Below are 13,884 nucleotides of genomic sequence, written 5' to 3'. Positions count from 1 at the left end.
TTTTTTAAAGAGTGAGAACATTGAAATTTTATTTAACTCTAGGTACCATGGACTTGACATTAGTAAGTAAGATTAATAAATGAGCAGTCATACAATTTTTTGATCACTGTGCTTCTCAAGCATCAAAAAAGAGCTATTTTTTAATTCAATTTCATCTTTACTATGCTAGACAGACTCTGCTGCATTCTTCGTTTCTAATTGACCAGTATGTTATTATGTAGTTTACCACATGTGAGGAGCAATTCATTATGCAGTACCAAGTTTACATCATCATAGGACTACACCATGAACATTCTACTTAATGTAGCTCAAGCAACAGGAATACAAGAGAACAGTTATGAGTGGAGACCTGTTTTTGACAAAGTCATGTTCACACTAACAGTGGGTTTTAAAAATCTTATTTGGCAGGTACCTACAGCAATTATTATTGAAACATTACATGCATGCACATGTGATAGTGGTAAAGAATGAAACGGAAGAGGCAGATGGATGGAGGACAAAGGGGAATTCAGAGATGGGATGATGCTGTGTATCAGCAAGGGGTGGGCCTCAGCTTTCCACAGTAAGTCTCTGCTCTGCAAGAGAGGCCTGGTGAGTGACATTTTTGTTCTCATGACTGAGCAGTTGAGATACAATATCTAGAAAGGCCAAATCCTGCACTTCCTTGTGTAGAGAGTCAGATCCTATGAGAGCACAGATCAGGACCATGGAATTATATTTTATTTCAGGAGCACTTTTCTCATTTGCTAGCAGTCTGTGTAAAATCTGTACAAGTTTAGCAGTTTCTAGATCTTTCTCAGCAGTGCCCAATTCTAAAGCTGCTATTAGTGCTAAAGCAATGAGGGCTGTATTATTACATGCTCACTAGTTGCCATGGTAACAAGATACTTGATGCCACCACTCTGTATGATGGTTTTAATTACGTCTTTCAATTGACTGTACTGGATTAGGGCCGAGAGCAGTCTGTTGGACTCACCCATCACCCTAGCATAATCTGCCTTCACACTATTTCACCAAATGCTCCACTAATTTAGCATTCTTGCCCAGTTGTTCAGCAGCTTCATGAGCATCTATCAACATTCTTAATATTCCCAGAAGTTTTTAACTAAACTGGGAGCATTTCTGATTTCAGGAATTTCAGAACTCTCTCTGTGACCCCAGTGGATAAAATCTTTGCTTTATTTACAACTGAGCTGGCCAGTTGCCTGAGGGCATTGAGTGCTGCATGCTGGACAGTCACATTGCCATCCTCCCCGTATCTGTCCAGTAAATCCATAAGCTTTTCTACAATTCTGTTGTCGACCATATGAATACAATTTCCATCATTTCTGGCAAAGTTGTCAATTGCCAGTGCTCCAACAAGCTATAGCTGGTGTTTATTTGATGGAATCCAGGGAAGTACCCTTTGAAACACATTGCCTTTTCCTCCTTCAAATAACTTCTGCATGGATTCATCTCCAAGAAGTAATAAAACCATTAAATCTGAACCAGTTTTGAGCTCTGGAATTTCATACTCTTAGTCACTATCCACCTTCTGCTGAATAATCTCTAGTAGACACTCTACCAGGCCTGCTTCAACCAGCTGTAACTTAAGAGCATCATTTTCTGCCAAAGAGGCAAGGACTTCAAAAGTAATTTCTCTCTTAACATGTTCGATTTTCTTCTTGAAGAACTTTACCAGCTCTTCAGCAATGTTTGTACTGGCAAAATGCTCTTTACTTGACTCAAGTTCTGCTAAATTACCAAAAGAAACAAGACACATTTTTGTAAGAGCTGCATCTTAGCAGTGGATACTGAGTAATTTCACTATGGTAGGAATGACACCCATATTGATAAACTGAGCTTGGAGGGAATCTTTCTCATTGCTATAGTTCATCAGCATGCCACAAAAGACAGTCAAGAGCTTCTCATTGGTGGGATCTGTTACACTGCACAATGACCTTAAATAAACAATTACAATCTGTGCACCACCTGCTTGGCCAACTGCACTTCTGCCCTCATGGCTGTCATAGCATACGTTTCCTAGGGCTCTGCCTATTTGAAGCAGCACTTCCTAGTCTTTGCTATTTAGTAGTTGCACCAGTGGTGAAATCAATCCAGCATCCACACATGGAAGTCACATAAATTCATTTTTGGCTACTTCTGCTAGGCCATTAACTACTTTGACTGTGCAGGGAGACTGGGGAGTTAATAGATTTTCAAACAGCTGAAGTATTCCACTTTCTTGGAGCTTTTCACTTGTTTCTGCATTATTCTGACCCAGGGCTTACAGCAGACAATCCAAGCATCCTTCTAAACTATTCTCAGTCTTGTCAACAGCTGTTATCTTCAGTTTCTTTAAGGTATCACTGAGATTATTTTACAAAAGTTTTCTTTTTTTTTGTTGACTCCTGTCTTCCAATCTAACTTCAAATGTCATCTCAACATGTTTGAGGATAACTTCTAGATCTCCAAAATCCTAACTCCATGTTCCTCCCAGAGGGTGAGGAGCTGGCAGGGCAAGGTGAAGGACTCTGGTGCTGGCGGTGTGGCTCAGTGTCCTCCCTCTACCTCACTCTCTCTCCTGCAGGCAGGGAGCGGCTGGTGGAGGAGCAGCAGCTGCTGCAAGCGGCATGGGCATGGTGTGGCCGTGGCAGGAACCCACAAGATTTTTACTTCAGTAAACTCTGGGCTTACTTTTTTTCTATGCTCACTTGCTGGATCACTATGTGGCAAAATTAGAAAGTGCCCACCAAATCGTTCCCCATTTTCTAGTCTTATTTGAACATGATGACCATGTCTGCCTCCAGATTTTTTATCTATCATACTGTGTATGTGGTGGCTAAAGTTTTTTATATGATGCTTTTGCAGAAAACAGAAATGAGATCTTCAAGAGATGCAGACCAGCCTATTCTTCCCTGGTAGGTGAACACCATTCACAAACAGTGATAGTATTTGGAGGTATTTCCTCTCCTTCTTTTTCTTCTTCTTCTTTTTCTTTTTCTTTCTTTCTTTTTTCACTTTCTTTCTTTCTTTCTTTCTCTTTCTTTCTTTCTTCTGTTTTTCTTCTTCTCCTTTTCTTCTTCTTCTTTTTCTTTTCTTAGGTTTTTGTTATAAGGCATGCATTCATCAGAGAGTGGAAGGGAGGGAGAAAGTGAAACATTATCTTCCAAGTCGGTATGGCCACACAGCAATCCCTACTCCTCCATTCTTTTCCTGGGATTTTGGACATACACACACACACACATATGCCTGGCATAGACCTGTTTGCTGCTTGCTTTATTTATTTATTTATTTATTTATTTATTTATTTATTTTGCCCAGAGTCAGGTATTTCAAATCAAACAAGTATGAAATATATAACCATACTGTTAGTCCCTGTTATTGCTCAATAAAATGAAACTACTATTAAAAATAAAGCATAGGGGCCAGCAGGTTGTGTGGTGGTGAAGGCCCATTGACCCATGTGGCCTACTGCTATTTAATTCCCAACCATGAAGCTTGAAGATCACATCAGGGGCCTGTGCACGTGTGCCCAAAATACCAAGGGGAGAAAGGAGGAGAAGAGATTGTGGCACGGTCGTCCACCCTGGGCAGTGATTTCTCACTTTCTATCTTTCTGTCTCTCTCATGAGTATATGTACCCTATAGCAAAAATCTCACACAGACAGAGAAATAGAAACGAAGCATAGAACACCATTATTCTTAATTCACATGTTCATTGTTTTGATAAATTTATTTTATAAACACTATTATACCCTATTATGTGTAAACTGTTTTCTGGCCATGCTCATTCTATTAGGTTCAACTATGAAACTTTCCAGTGGACACCCTTGCAGTTTGTTGCTGGGTAAGGTAGTGTCAATCTTAGTTCTCATACTGGACCATGCTAGTCATGAAATGGAGGATGTGTATTCATCAGGGTTACCTGTAGGTGCCTTAAACTTTGACTCTGACTTTTATTGCCAGATGATAAGCCGAAAATAATTACGGGTAAATTAAGAAAATATTTTATAACTTTTTCAACCAAGCTTAAACATCTGTGCAATTAAGTACAAGAATTGACTAATATCAGAATGCCACACTTTGAAATATATTACAGGAAGAAAAAGAAACACAGTTTAAAGATTGAAGACTCAACATTCTAATACATTTCACATTTGGGCACCTCAAAATTTGCTGTCATAAAAAATACACTATCAAGTAGTTCTCAAAATAAAATGTGGTATTGTCAAATATGAAATATGGAAAGTTATACAAAATCATGCTTCCATGCTTCCAATATGTAAGAAATAAATATGGTTTGAATTTTTCTATAGGTGTTATGCAATTCCAGACATTCTAACAGAAATAATTTGATTTTCATCACAAGTAAAAGTAAATATTTATGTTCAGGTTAGAATATGCCAAAAATAAAAAGTGCTCATTTTTTTTTTTTTGAGAGGTTTTTGCTATAGGGCGTGTGTGCTCACCAGACAGACAGAGAGAGACAGACAGAAAGCAGGAAATCACCCCCCAGGGAGGATGGCCATGCTGCAACCCCTTCTCCTTCATTCTCCTCTTGGGATCTTAGGCACACACGCAAACACGCCTGGCATGAGTTTAAGCTACCAAGTCCTGGACTCGAATCGAGGTTGACTATGTGTGAGTCCAGCCACATAGCCATTACCCTAACTGCTGGTCCCAAAAGTGCTCATTTTTTGTGAAGGAATTGCAAAACCAAGTGTACAAAACGCGAACTAAAGATAGAGGTATGAAGCAGGCCCATATCATGGTGGTTAAGGGGACTGAATCACACAGACCCAAGTTGTTGCATGAGTCCCAAACTAGATGACTTTGCAAATACAGCAGTTTTTACTTTGTGTAAAATAGTGATAAGAGGGAAAAAAAATTGTGTAGAGAGGATAGTGGCATGACCATTTTATGGGACTGTCAGTGTCTGTGTGTGCGTGTGTGTGTGTATGTGTGTGTGTGTGTGTGTGTGTGTGTGTGTTTAGTAAGTGAATGTGTGCTCTTGGAAATTAAAAAAAGAAGAAAAATTGGTGCTAACAGTTGGCATGGTGGTTAAGGCACTGAATTCCCAAATGACCAATCATGGTTAGAGTCCTAGACTTGGTGGCTTTCTTTCTCACTTTACCTTTCTCACTTTGTTTCTGTCCCTCTCTGGTGAGTGCACAGGCCCTATAGCAAATTTTAAAAGTAATAGTAATAAAATTAAATAAAATTTTTAATTATAAAAAAAATGAATAGAGTTAGGGCTTTGGACACGAAAGAAAACACACACATATATGTGGGTGCCAAACATACTCCTGAGATATAAGCCAAGAGTATCTGCTCATTCATGGCAAAGACAGAGGTAGTGCAAGAAATAAATGTGATTGAATATCACTCTAATATTTTTCTAAGAATTATTAATTTCATTTATCATTATCATTATTATTGTTATTAAAACTGGTACAGGTCATGCACATTCACCATAGATGAGAAAGTGAAAGGGAAAGTGAGAAGCAAGTCACCAGGTTGAGACTCAAGCTGCAATAAGTCATGTTGGAGTCTAGGATCTAACCTTCCATGTCACCTGCTGATGCCCACTCTAATTCTTTGAGAAAATATTGGGTTGTTGGAAGCGTCATGACATATTTTTTCTATGCAAAAATGTGTAATAACTTTTCTGACAACCCATTGCTATTGCCTAAGTATTGCCATAAATACATAACTAGCTTAGAAAAGATTAGCTACAGCACATATTTTTATTTAAAAAATAATTGAGGGAACCAGCAGTTAGCGTAATGGCTATGTTGCTGGACTCCCACGTAGTTGACCGCGGTTCGCGTCCCGGACCCGGTGGCTTAAAAACTCATGCCGGGCACGTGTGCGTGTGTGCCCAAGATCCCGAGAGGAGAATGGAGGAGAAGGGATTGCGGCGTGACCATCCCCCCTGGGGGGTGATTTCTCGCTTTCTGTCTCTATGTCTCTCTCTGTCTGTCTGGCGAGCGCACGCTCCCTATAGTGAAAAACCTCTCCAAAATAAATAAATAAATAAATAATTGAAACACAGACATGCCTGACAATTTATGTAATCTCCCTGACTTCTTTTCTGCTACATAACAGTAGACATAAGTAGTTGGAACAGAACTTAATAATGTATAAAGGCAAAAGTATTATCAGTCTCTCAAAAAAAAAGATGATCAAACCATGTCTTCAGATGTATATAAATGAATACCTCAAAAATACTCCATTCTTCTATCATATAATTAAAATTTCAATTTCTCAAAAAAATACCTCTATAGGGAACCAGCAGTTAGTGTAATGGCTATGTCGCTGGATTCCCACATAGTCGACCACATAGTCCCAGACCTGGTGGCTTAAAAAACTCACGCCGGGCACGTGTGCATGCGTGCCCAAGATCCCGAGAGGAGAATGGAGGAGAAGGGATTGCGGCATGACCATCCCCCCGGGGGTGATTTCTCGCTTTCTGTCTCTCTGTCTCTCTCTGTCTGTCTGGCGAGTGCACGCGCCCTATAGCGAAAACAAAAAACAAAAAACAAAAAACAAACAAACAAAAACTCTCCAAAAAAAAAAAAGAAAAAAAAATACCTCTATAGGAGTAATCAATTTCCATTGAGGATTTTAATGTTGTAAATTAAAATTGTTTTCCCTTTTACATAAAAGTGTTTATGATAATATTGACAGAAAAATAAAAATGTACAATAAAAAAGTCTGTACACAAAGTGATATATACAAAAATATAGATAGACATAAAAGTTAGGATACTCAAGAAGAGCAAAGTAAAGTCGACTGTAGTTGACTCCATGGGAGTCCAGCAACATAGCGATTATGCCAACTGCTGGTCACTATTCATTCTACTCCAGATAATTTTATTTTATTCTTTTTATAAGTTAAGTTTGTAATGTTGCTAAACATTTTACCTAAATGTCAAGAAAGTACCTAGAGATGTTCACCGGAATTCAATAATTATATGAAGAGAACAAACAAAAAATATCTTTAAAAACAAAGTTATTGTAGCTTGAGGTACTTATAATTGATTGTCTGCATTCTTATAAAGTTTGGGGGTAGTAATAGTGATTAAGGTGCTGGACTCCCAAGTGATTTGAATCATGGACTGAGCTTCTTGAAATTCACATCTGGTGCATGTGCATGCATGCCTAAAATCGCAAGTTGAGAATGAAGGAGAAGGGACTGCAGTGTGGCCATTCTCCATGGTGGGTGATTTCTCACATTCTGTCTCTCTGTCACTCTTTGTCTCTCTGTTGGGTGCATGTACTCCAAACCAAAAATCTCTCTAAAAAAGAACTCATATAGAGGGCCTTCAGGTGGCAAAGTGGGTAAGGTGCTGGCCTTCCACATGATCAGCTACAGTGCTAATCCTGGATCTCGCTGTTCAAAAATTATGCCAGGCATGTATGTGTGTATGTCCAAAATCCCAGTAGGAGAATGGAGGAGAAGGGATTTCAGCATGGCCATTTCCCCTGGGAGGAGGAATTTCTCACTTTGTCTCTCACCATCTCTCTCTGTTAAGTACATATGCCCTATGGCAAAGTCCTTTTAAAAATAGAAAGAGTTGTATAGTTAAAAGATTTCTCATTACTGATTATCTGTTGAGCAATTTTAAGAAGAAATGATACATCTAGCAAGTTTTAATCCAGTAGTAAATTTTATATTTAGTTAATTACAATGTAATTATTGTAAACTGGTTTACTCTTTTTTTAAAGAGATGTTTGCTGTATAGCACAAGAGCTCACCAGAGAGACAGAGTGAGACTGAGAAACAGAAGTAGAAATTACCGACCTCTCCCCCCAGGGTTATGGCCACACCAAAGTCTCGTCTCCTGCACTTTCCTCTCTGGATCTTGGGCACACATGCACATGCACCTGGTGTGAGTTTTAAGTCGCCGGGTCCAGAACTCAAACTGCAGTCAACAACATGTGAGTACAGTAACTTGATTTCCTCTTAGAACTGAGTTCTCATAATATTAAACTTTTAATTTAAAAATATTAACACATTGTAGCTTTCTTACATAGAATCTATTTCCCACTCTGGGAAAAAATGAAAGAACTGAGATCATTTTCTCTATGCAGAGAATGTTTTACTTCTTGATTACATTTCTGGGTTTAACATTTAAAATGTTAGTTTATAAGGAGTAAACTATGTGGTTTTCAAATTACATTATGTAGAAATATTACATTGGAGAAAATAGAGTCTTCAAATTAAAAAAAATAGAGACAAAAGTAGTTGTGCAGTTTTAGGGAACTTAATAAAAAGTCATTGTTTAAATCAGTGAACTTTGGTGTCAATACAGAATGGTTGTCAGTATTGCCTGTATAGATGACTATTAAGGAATGGGAACCGTTTTCAGAATCCTTGTGTGTCCTTTTTTTTTTTTTTTTTTTTTTTTAGTTTTTTTCCTTCGGGGCACCTGTGCTTGCCATAAGGAAAGAGAGAGATAAACAGTGACAGGCAAAGTAAAAATCACCTTCAGGGGCAGGACCACACAGAATCCCTTCTCCTTTATTCTCCTCCTGGGATCATGGGAATGCACACACACCTGACCTGAATTCCAAGCCACTGGTCTTGACTCAAACTGCTGTCAGTCATGTGGGAGTTCAGCAACATAACTGCTACATCATCTGTTGCTCTGCCCCTTTCCCAGTCTTTATAGTCATATTTGGTGTCCTGAGATTGATGGTCCTCTCTTGAAAAGGATTTTTTGTTTCTCTGCCTGCTTGTCAATCTCATCACTGAGTCTCACATAACTCACATTTCTGGGTTGAGTATGGCTGCATTTTTGTTCTTCCAGAGACACATTCTCATATCCTCTTGGCTTTTCAAACTTTTTAAAAAGACAAGCAAACTTATAAAGCAGGAATTGATGATTAATCTTAGGGTGCTCAGGGCAAGATCTATTTGCTTTAAACCATTCACTCAGGCAGACTTTATGGTACACACAGACAAGGCCGTCCTGCTGTAGTATCCCCCTGCTGTAATTCTCCAAGGCACATGGCACATTCCCAGCATCTTTACTCAGTACATCCTCATTATAGGTTATTCTTGTCTTTATTCAACACATCACAAGATGCACATCCATGTCATCTAAGGGTACAAATTTTACACACACAAGACATTTAAATTCTCCAAACACATGCAGTGAGAGGTGCACTAGTAAGGAACTGATCACCAAGGCATGGCCTGCTGGGCCACCTCTGGCCAACTGCTCTCTGCCACTGCCACCATCATCCCTGGACCTGCTGAGCACAGAGTCCTGTGAGCCCTGCAGGCCACTGCTGCTGTTGGAGTGCTGAAGGAAAATTTCATGGAGGATCTATTCAGAAACTGGTTGCATAGGGCCTCCAGGAGGTGCTGGAATGATGAGGTCCAGCACCTGAACTAGAAACCTGTCATTATCTCCTGCATCCACTCTTTTTGGTTCCTCTGTTGCTCTTGAAAGGTAGATCTGAGCCTGAGTCCAGGAGTGCAGCCTTTAAGAGCTGCTGGGTCACTCTATCTGGGGCCCACTTGCCACATGCTGGATCAGGGCCCAAGTCCAGCATCAAGAGCACCTGAGGAACTGAGAAAACAGTCAGGGCCAAGGCTTCACAGGTGCTCTCAGAGGCCCCACCTACCCAGGGCAAATGCCAAGTTCCAGAGGGAGCTAAGCATGATAGTACTTTTCTTCTTGGGATCAGTGGGTGAGACTGGTATTCTTATTGAGAGCCAGAGATGTGGAGAAGCAAGAGAACAAGGGCCCTGGAGCTGACACCTCCCAGTGGCCCCTGTGGGAGGGACCAGATCAGTGACTGTGAGACAGTTGCTATTTCATCTCTGAGGGTCACAACTGCCAGGCTGTGTGCTCCTGGCCTCCACACAGCTTCCTCCAGGGGCCACTGTTAAAGCCACCATCCTCTTGACCCCATAGGGATTCTTGGAGAGGTTTGTTTGTTTGTTTGTTGTTACAAATTATCTTATTTTGGAATGGAGTGGTGGTTGAGGCATTGCAGAGGAAAAACTGCAAATTGAGTCCCTGACCTACTAGCTTACTTCATCATTTTCTCACTCTCTCTAGAAAAGAATTATTTTATTTTATTATCATCATTTTTTAAAATTTGACCAGAGAGAGAAAGGGGAAGATGAGAAAGCACTTTTTTTTTTGTAGAGGTTTTTGCTATAGGGCATGTGCACTCTCCAGAAAGAAAGAGACAGAGAGACAGAAAGCAAGAAATTACCCCCTTGGAAGAATGGCCATGCCACAATCGCTTCTCTTTTATTCTCCTCTCAGGATCTTGGGCAAGCATGCACACGCACCCAGGGTAAGTTTAAGCCGCCGAGTCTGTGACTCAAACCATGGTGGACTACATAGGAGTCCAGGGACATAGCCATTACATCAACTGCTGGTACCAAGAAAGCACTTTTTTTTTTTAGTTACTTCTTTTTTTTAATTAATTAATTAATTTTTTATATACATTCAATCACATTGCTTAGCTTACAATGTGAGCATTTCAATATGTGAACATTTCTCCCCAGTCTCGTTGATCAAAATATCTTCAACCACACCTCCCCATCCCATCAATGCTCTACCTCCATATCCCTTCTCCAAATGTCCTTTTTTAGGTCCCACTCCTCCATACACACATCATCTGACATTCACACACATCTCTTGTATTTGTACAACTGTTAGTCAATCAGTTTCAGTCATAGAGTGCATTCAGTATATGTTAAGTGGGTACATACAATGTCTCTCCTTCATATCCTGGCTTGCCTCCCTCAGCAGTAAATCTTCCATATTCTTCCACTTTCTGTCAAAAGACAGGGTTTTGTTGGTCAAGAAAGCACTTTTTAGACTTTTGGGATTGAGTCCCGCCAGGTCCGGGACTCAAACCATGTCAGCCATGTGGGAGTTCTACACCTTAATGACCATCCCACCTGTTGGCCCAATAAATCATGATTTTTAATTTTTTAAATGTTATACATTTAATCACTATACATTACTTTGCTTGTATCTCTAAGCAAGATTTCTGCAACATCCCACGAGTTTTGGTATGATCTGTTTCCAGTTTTGTCTCAGGTGTTTTTGTTAGTTATCCAGCAGGTGGCATAATGGTTAAGGCACTGGCTCCCACATGGTCCACTGCAGTTGGAGTCCCAAAGTTCTCAACCTGTAAGCTTGGAAATCAGGTGGGTCGTGTGTGCATGGGTATCATATTACATCATGGCCATCCCCTGAGGGGAAATTTTTCATTTTCCTTTTCACTGTCTATGTCTCCCACCAGCACAGTCCTGTTAGTAATAACCTTAAAAAAAAAAAAAGAGGAATTATTACTTAAATTAAAATATGCATTATGTATAAAGTTGTTTTGCTTAACAAATATAACCATATAATTTTCCTTTACTAAAACTTTGGGGGGCCAGCAGATGACATGAGGTTTAAGGTGCTGAATTCTTACATGACCATGCAATTCCTTTAAAAACAATACTTTGAGGGACCAGCAGTTACTGCAATGGTTATGTTGCTTGACTCCCAAGTAGTCAGCCACAGTTTGAGTCCCAGACCCAGTGGCTTAAAATTCACGTTGGGCACGTGTATGTATGTGCCCAGGATACATAGAGGAGAATGGAGAAGAGGGGATTACAGCATGGCCACCCCCCCTGGGGGGGGTGATTTCTTGCTTTCTGTCTTTCTGTCTCTCTGTCTCTGTCTGTATGGAGAGCACTCATGCCTTATAGCAACAACCTCTAAAAAAAAAACAAAACAACAACAAAAAAACAAACAAAAAAAAAACTTTGAAATAATCCCTATTAAAGATACTGAAATTTTCTGACAACAGAAGAGAAGATGATTTAAATTTGTAGGATTAACAATAGATACCTGGCTGAGCCTCACAGGCACAGGAACTTTGTGTGCTGCTACACAATTCTGGAAGCCACATGGGAAATATGGGTGCTTCTCTCTCTTTCTCATAAAAAATGAATATAATTAAAAAAAAAAAACAGTTGGCACCAAATAGGCACAGAGTCATCATAAATTTTACTCTGTTCACCACTAGGGGATCTGCTAATCTTTATCATAGTTACAAGTTCATATTATGTGATCTGCAGCCTTTCTTTATACTATGAGCACTGCCCTATAGGCAATGTATTTCCAGAATCTTCTCAGGGTACACATTTAAAAGTAACTGATGCGAGACCAGCAGGTGGTGTGGTGGTTAAGGCGTTCATGGGGTTCAGTGTGATTGTTCAATACATAAATACAATGTGTGATGATCAAATCAGGTTATTGCATACAGACCACCTCAAATGTTTATTATGTCTGTTGGAAACATAAATTGTTTTACATTTTTGAGATATATTGCAAATCATTGTTAACTGCATTCACCCTAGTATGCCATGGAATACAAGAACACATTTTTTCCATTTAACTGTAATTTTGTACCTTTACCTATCCTTATCCTATGTTCCCTTTCCTCCATTATTCCCATCCCCTAGACACTAGCTGACCCACTATTTCTTAGGTTTTCAAATTTAATTTTTTTTGTCATTTAGGGTATTGTAATATGGCATGTGCATTTGACAGAAAGAGACAGAGAGACAAAGAGAGAGGGAAAGTTAGAAATCTTCCAAACTGGATGGTTGTGCAATATGGTGTCAGCATGATTTTCAAGCTGCCAGGTCTGGTACTAGAACTGCAGTTGGCCTTGTGGGATTTCAGCACCTTACCCACCATGCAACCTGCTGGTCCTGTAACTCATTATTTTTACCAGATACATTCTAGCCTCCAGACATAAGTAACATCGGTAATATTTCTTTGTATGCCTGGCTTTGCAGTTGTAATAAAAAAGTAATTTGAAATTTAAATAAAACCACAAAAGACACAAAATGGTGAAAGCAATCCTAGGAAGACAAGGAAACACAACAAAGAAACAAAGAAGCCCAGAAAGAATTACACTACCAGCCTTTAAATACACTACAACATTCTATGAACAAAAATAGCATGAGAAATGGCAAAAATGAAACAATAAACACAGACACATAGCCCAATTTAATAGAAAAGAAAAACTGGAAATAAATCCACTTTTTACACTCCATTGATTTTCTTTTTTAGAAAGAATTGTTTTATTTAACTTTATTTATTACTTTGATTATTATTTATTTTTAATTTGACAAAAGAGAAACATAATGAGGAGAGTGAAAAAGCAAGACACCAGATTTTGCACTTAAATTGTCAACCATGTGGGAGCCCAGTGCTCTCAACCACCACACCATCTGCCACCACTGATTTTCAACAATGAAGCCAGGATAATAGACTGAGGAGAGACCAGTAGTTCAACATGGTGCTGAAAATAGTCAATATCTATGTCAGAAAGAACAGACAACCAACTTATATGTAAGACACAAAACAGGAATATAGAAGAAAATAATGGAAAATACCTCAGATATTGGTCTGAGCCAAGATTTGTTGAAGAAGACCTAAAACACAGAGACAACAAAAGCAAGAAGGTACAACTGATATTATAGCAAATTAAAATTATTCTGCACAGGAATTAATCAACAGGAAGAAAATACACCCATAGGAAATGTAAAAGTACTTTAGATCTGTTCATCTAACAAAGGATTAATGTTCAGAGTATATAAGAAGCTCAATAAACTCAACTACAAAAAGAAACCCCATTTACAAAATTAAGTCAAGACATGAGTAAACATTTCTAAAGAAGACACAATGGCGGAAACCAGCAGTTAGCGTAATGGCTATGTCGCTGGACTCCCACGTAGTCAACCGCGGTTCACGTCCCGGACCTGGTGGCTTAAAACTCACGCCGGGCGCGTGTGCGTGCGTGCCCAAGATCCCGAGAGGAGAATGGAGGAGAAGGGATTGCGGCGTGACCATCCCCCCTG

General features: G+C 39.4%; 2 pseudogenes; both read right to left on the bottom strand.

Moving 5' to 3' along the window:
- The window catches only part of LOC102486072 (rap1 GTPase-GDP dissociation stimulator 1 pseudogene), a 3,971-nt pseudogene extending 3,786 nt beyond the window's left edge, over positions 1-185 (bottom strand).
- Positions 186-549: 364 nt separating this feature from the next.
- LOC102485630 (rap1 GTPase-GDP dissociation stimulator 1-like) lies at positions 550-2,494 on the bottom strand (annotated as a pseudogene).
- Between the last annotated feature and the right edge of the window lie 11,390 nt (positions 2,495-13,884).

This window comes from Tupaia chinensis, unplaced genomic scaffold (genome assembly GCF_000334495.1).
Source record: "Tupaia chinensis unplaced genomic scaffold, TupChi_1.0 Scaffold000504_1, whole genome shotgun sequence".
Taxonomy (NCBI): domain Eukaryota; kingdom Metazoa; phylum Chordata; class Mammalia; order Scandentia; family Tupaiidae; genus Tupaia; species Tupaia belangeri.
This window is presented reverse-complemented; position numbering and strand designations above follow the sequence as displayed.